Source organism: Carettochelys insculpta, chromosome 23 (assembly GCF_033958435.1).
Source record: "Carettochelys insculpta isolate YL-2023 chromosome 23, ASM3395843v1, whole genome shotgun sequence".
NCBI lineage: Eukaryota > Metazoa > Chordata > Testudines > Carettochelyidae > Carettochelys > Carettochelys insculpta.
This window is the reverse complement of record NC_134159.1, coordinates 9,606,287-9,612,286: the sequence shown is the minus strand read 5'-3', so window position 1 is coordinate 9,612,286 and position 6,000 is coordinate 9,606,287.

Genomic DNA, 6,000 nt, shown 5'->3' with positions numbered 1-6,000 from the left:
CCCAGGGTTGTAGCCCCTGAAACCCCTTTCTTAATCCAGCCCTGCTTGTGTTATGTAGGCAATGGAGCTTCATTTCACAGTAGCATGGAAGTTCATGCTACAGGCAGATCATGTCCCCTCCATTATTATTGCACAAGTTACATCATGTCCCGGTGGAACCATACCATGTTTGGATGCATACTGCATAGCTATGAAGCAGTGCGAATGTGAATCAGTAAGCCTTACAACATATTTTCTAGACCTTCAGTCATGTACTGCAGAAGGGGATTTAGGGGTCTTGGTGGACCACAAGCTGAGTTTAACCATTTTAGTTGCTCTTCTCTGGACCCTCTCCAATTTCTCTCGTCCCAAAACGTGCTGTCCAGAACTAGACACTGCTACAATTGAGGTTTAATCAGCACAGAGTAGAGCAGCAGAATGACTTCTCGTGTCTTACTCATAACTCTCCTGCTCTTGCATCCCAGAAAAATGTTTGCTTTTATTGCAACAATGTCACACCAATGATAAGGGATTGTCTGGCTAACTAAATTCATGCTGTATCATGGATGTTGCCAGACAAGAGAGTGCCGGACTAGAGAGGTAACATACTGATGGATGAGGCCAAATATTATTTGCTGTGAAGAAAATTCTCTCGGTGTACACTACCATATGGGGGAACAGATCTTTATTGTTCATTTATTTTTACTATTTCTATTGCTGTCTCACCTAAAGTCCCCACCCTCTTGGAGATCTACAGCTGGCTTGCCCCCATGCTACAATGCCAGGACACCTGGATGAGGCTGGCCCTCTCCCCAGAGAAGCGCATAGCCATCACCATATGGAAATTGGCCACCCTGGACAGTTACCGATTCATCGGGCAGCAGTTTGGGGCAGGCACATCCACCGTTGTTAGCCGATGGCCAAGGATGTTTGGTGAGGTGCCAGCTATGCCCATTTCACACCATCCGTGACTTTAACCGCTAGGACTTACTGTCCCTTTGTGGCGGGCAGTCAGGATTGACTGACAGGCGCCCCAAGAGTTTGCCCCGTGGAGGCGGCACAACTCAACGCTAGGCTCTTAGTACTCTCACCTAATGGCCAGGCTTTATAGCCAAAACGGCTGAGGTTCTTTAATTGTGTTGGCTGCTTTACAGTAACCCAGGGAAACAAGTCAGGCTTATGCACAAATGGTTACCAAAATTTATTAAACTAGATTTTAATCATGTGGTTACAAAATTGCTAGTGCCTACTTATTCAAATGTATAGATGTTACACACACAAACACAATCTCTGCTTTTAGGGTATCTACTCATATTCAGGGGAACAATTGTGGCATTATATATTCTAAAAAGGGGTCTATGTTTAAGTGTGCCATTGATGGGACCTTTTCAACATTTTAAAGTTCTTTTGTTGTTTATGGGTGGGTAGGTAGTTTAATCCCCACTTCTTTTATCAAATACAATTGTATAGGCACATTGCTGCTTATCTAGACTACCCATTTGTATGTTGTCCTGAGTTTTAAAACAAATAAGGTATACTTTTTTTAGATGATCCCTTTACATATTCCACAGGACGTCCCCAAACAGTGCGATGCCATTGTCCCACCCCCCCGAGTCAATGCGAGGGTTGTTGGTGTACCACGCTGGTCCCCACCGAAAGATGTCGCTTTTGTTCCACCAATCATTTAGGCTGAGTGGTACAAATTCAATTCCCAGTCCATTGGTTGAATTTAGCAAGGTGCACATCCAGCAATTCATAGCACCAGCAGCTGAGGCGATGGTTTGGATTGCTCCCCGAAGAGGATGTTCTGGTATTGCCAAGGTGACTGGAGCCAACAGAAGGATCATGAGGGTTTGCAGGAACATATCTTTGGTGGGTCGGGTTTTAGCTAAAAAACTTATTTTAAAACCAAAAGCAATAATTATACCTGCTATTATAAGCAATGGCAAATATATCAACAGTTCATAGTAGTCTCTAGTGATCAAACAGGTCTGCTGCACGGTCCATTTCGCTGACAGGTTAGCTGGCAGGTTGCTCGGAACCATGGGACCATTCCTGCAATAAATCACATGGTCAGCCGGTCTTGGATGTGATCCAAGCCTCTGTAATGGTTATTAGCCTTTTATCAGCATTTAAGGCACTCCATACGCCTTTCTCTTTAAAGGCATGCAAAACACAGGTAAAGGTTCCCAAGGCTGGGTGTTTAATCACAACAGTGTCTCCAGGAGCATACTTGGAACTGTGCAGTGGTGTTCTGGCAGGGGAGATAGCTTTCCCTGTAGGGAAGAATCCCCTGCTGATTGGACTTCCTGTAGGAGTCTGTCTATTGTTTAGTCTCTGCACCACTTTGTCCAGTTTGTCTCCCCATGTGCCATCAGTAGGCTTCAAGTGATTCTTTAGCAACCCATTCCAGCGCTCGACCATGCCATTAGATTGAGGTCGATATGGAAGGTGGAAGGTCCATTGGACTCCATGGTTAAGGGTCCATTCCCTTACAAGTTTATTCTTAAAATGCGAACCATTATCTCATTGGATTTCTTGAGGCATTGGGACAATTGCTGTTAAGCAGTTTAGTCCCATAACTGTGGACAACCCTGTTGCCAATCGGGTTGGATATGCAAAACCAATCCCTGAAACAATTTCTACCCCAGTTAAGATGTATTTCCACCTCTGCCTTGTAGTGGGTAGTGGTCCGACATAGTCGACCTGCCAGGTTGCCCATAGTGTTGTTCCATCTCTCAGCCTGGCAAACCTTTGTCCTTCTGCTATATGTTTTCTAGTCTCAGCACAAATAGCGCAGGCTTGCACCAGGTTTCTAGCCTGTCTGTGGGTGATAGGCCACCCCCTGATATGTGCTTGCCGCACCAACTCATCACTTACTGTGTGTTTTAAATTATCATGTAACCATGAATATAAGCGTTCCCATTCTACTTGTGTGGTAAAGAGCTGGGCAGCTGCATCGGCTAAATTGTTTAACTGTGCAGCTGGGGTATTATTCCTCTGATGAGCTGAGACATGTCCTATAGACAGGGGTTGTTGCAGGACATGCTGATATAACCACTTCCAGTATTCCAGTCCCCATACTGGTTTTCCTCCTATTTCCCAGTGGTTATTTTTCCAGTTAGTGATCCACTGAGTGGCACCTGCCCACACCGCATAGGAATCCGTATAGACTGTGGTGGCTTCTGCTTCACAGGCCAGTTTAATTGCAGCCAATTCTGCAAGTTGTGCTGACCCATCAATTTCAGCAGTTAGGGGTGCTGCAGAGGTGTCTGCAGGCACTGCTGCAGCTTTCTCCTTCCATTTTCCTTTAACCAGCCTGGCACTGCCATCAGTGAACCATACTCCCTCAGGTTGAGAAGGATCAAATGGGGCAGCATCCTTAATGGGAGACTGCTGTGGAGGTAGGCGGTATTCATCAGGCATTTCCACTTTCCAAAGGGATTCCTGAATCATAGTGGGGTTTTGTGCAGTGTTTGCACCACCTACCCTGTGGTAGCAACGAAGGGTCCTGTGGCACCTTATAGACTAACAGAAAAGTTTAGAGCATGAGCTTTCGTGAGTTAACTCACTTCTTCAGATGCTGGTCCTGGAAATCTGCAAGGCCAGGTATAAATAGGCCAGAGCAAGGCTGGGGATAACGAGGTTAGCTCAGTCAGGAAGGCTGAGTTGTATTGTCATCGGTAGATCTGGAGGTGTGAACTCCAAGAGAGGGGAAGCTGCTTTTGTATTTAGCCAGCCATTCACAGTCTTTGTTTAATCCTGAGCTGAGGGTATTGAATTTGCAGATGAATTGTAGCTCAGCAATTTCTCTTTGGAGTCTGGTCTTGAAATTTCTTTGCTGCAGGATAGCTACTTTTAAATCTGCTACTGTGTGTCCTGGGAGATTGAAGTGCTCTCCTATGGGTTTTTGTATATTGCCATTTCTGATGTCTGATTTGTGTGCATTTATTCTTTTACGTAGAGACTGTCCAGTTTGTCCAATGTATATGGCAGAGGGGCATTGCTGGCACATGATGGCATAAATTACATTGGTAGATGTGCAGCTGAATGAACCCACAATGGTGTGGCTGATCCGGTTAGGTCCTGTAATGATGTTGCTGGTGTGTATATGTGGGCAGAGCTGGCAATGAGGTTTGTTGCATGGATGGGTCCCTGAGGTAGAGTGACTGTGGTGCGGTATATAGTTGCTTGTTAGGATTTGTTTTAGGTTGGCAGGTTGTCTGTGAGCAATGATAGGTCTGCCTCCCAAGGCCTGTGAAAGTGTGGGATCATTGTCCAGGATGGGTTGTAGATCCCTGATGATGCGCTGTAGAGGTTTTAGCTGAGGACTGTAGGTGATGGCTAGTGGTGTTCTGTTGGTTTCTCTCTTGGGCTTGTCCTGTAGCAGGAGGCTTCGTGGCACACATCTGGCTCGGTTGATTTGTTTTCTCACTTCCTCAGGTGGGTATTGCAGTCTCAAGAATGCTTGGTGCAGATCCTGTAGGTGTTTGTCTCTGTCGGAGGGGTTGGAACAAATGCAGTTAAATCTAAGTGCTTGGCTGTAAGCGATGGATTGTGTGGTGTGTCTGGGATGGAAGCTGGAGGCATGAAGGTAGGCGTGTAGCGGTCAGTGGGTTTACGGTACAGGGTGGTACTGATGTGTCCATTTTATATAAACACGGTAGTGTCAAGGAAGTGGATCTCCTGTGTAGATTGGTCCAGGCTGAGGTTGATGTTGGGGTGGAAGTTGTTGAAGTCCCGGTGGAATTCCTCCAGAGTCTCTTTCCCATGGGTCCAGATGATGAAGATGTCGTCAATGTAGCGTAAATAGAGCCGGGGTGTTAGTGGACGAGAGTTGAGGAAGCGTTGTTCTAGGTCAGCCATGAAAATATTGGCATATTGAGGGGCCATGTGGGTACCCATAGCTGTGCCGCTGATTTGAAGGTATATATTGTCACCGAATCTGAAATAGTTGTGTGTGAGTATAAAGTTACAGAGCTCAGCCACCAGATGTGCTGTAGCATCATCAGGGATACTGTTCCGGACAGCATTTATTCCATCTTTGTGTGGGATGTTGGTATACAGAGCCTCTACATCCATGGTTGCTAGGATAGTGTTTTCTGGTAGGTCACCAACGTATTGCAGTCTTCTCAGGAAGTCAGTGGTGTCACGGAGGTGTATGTAAAGTGCCCATCTTTGAATAGTCATTTTCTGTGTTACACCAGGTGGTAACTCTTTCCCTTCCAATATAGGTTTAATGATTGGAAGAGGAGTGTGAATTGTGATGTCCTTATCCTGAGTTAATTCCTCAGTTTCTCTCAAGGCTGCGTAAGCTGCCAGAAGTACCTTCTCATAAGGAGTGTAGTTAGCTTGTGACTGTTGCCATGACTTGGAACCAAACTGAATTGGTCATCTGGGAGCAGTGTCACTTTCTTGCCAGAGAACATAAGACATTCCAGTGGCTCCCACAGTTAGGTACAAATGGAATGGGGCTTCAGGATGTATGGGACCCAGAGCCTGATAGGTGTGTATCTCCCCTATCAGTTGCCTGGGGGCTTCCTTATGGGCAGGAGCCCATTCCCAGGCAGCACTTTTCTTTAACAAATTGTACAATGGTCTGGCTACAATGGCAAAGCCAGGTACATGTTTTCTCCAAAACCCCAGGGTTCCCAAAATCTGTCTTAATCGATCTTTACTTTCAGGGGAGGGTGCCTGATTTAGCTCTTGCACAGTGTCATTAGGCACAGACTTTCTACCTCCCACCCATACAGTACCTAAGAATTTTATCTCTTGGGAGGGACCTTGGCATTTCTCAGCTGGTAAATCTAAATTAAGGGCTTCTAGTGCTCCTTTGATTTGATTTATAGCCTCCTGTACCTCTTCTGAGGTTTTCCCACCTATTAAGATGTCATCAATGTATTGCACAGTTTGTACATTGGGTGGCAGTATAAGGTAATCTAGGCCCTTTGCCAGTGCCCCATGGCAAATAGTGGGTGAGTGCTTAAACCCTTGTGGCATTCGGGTAAAAGTGTATTGTAC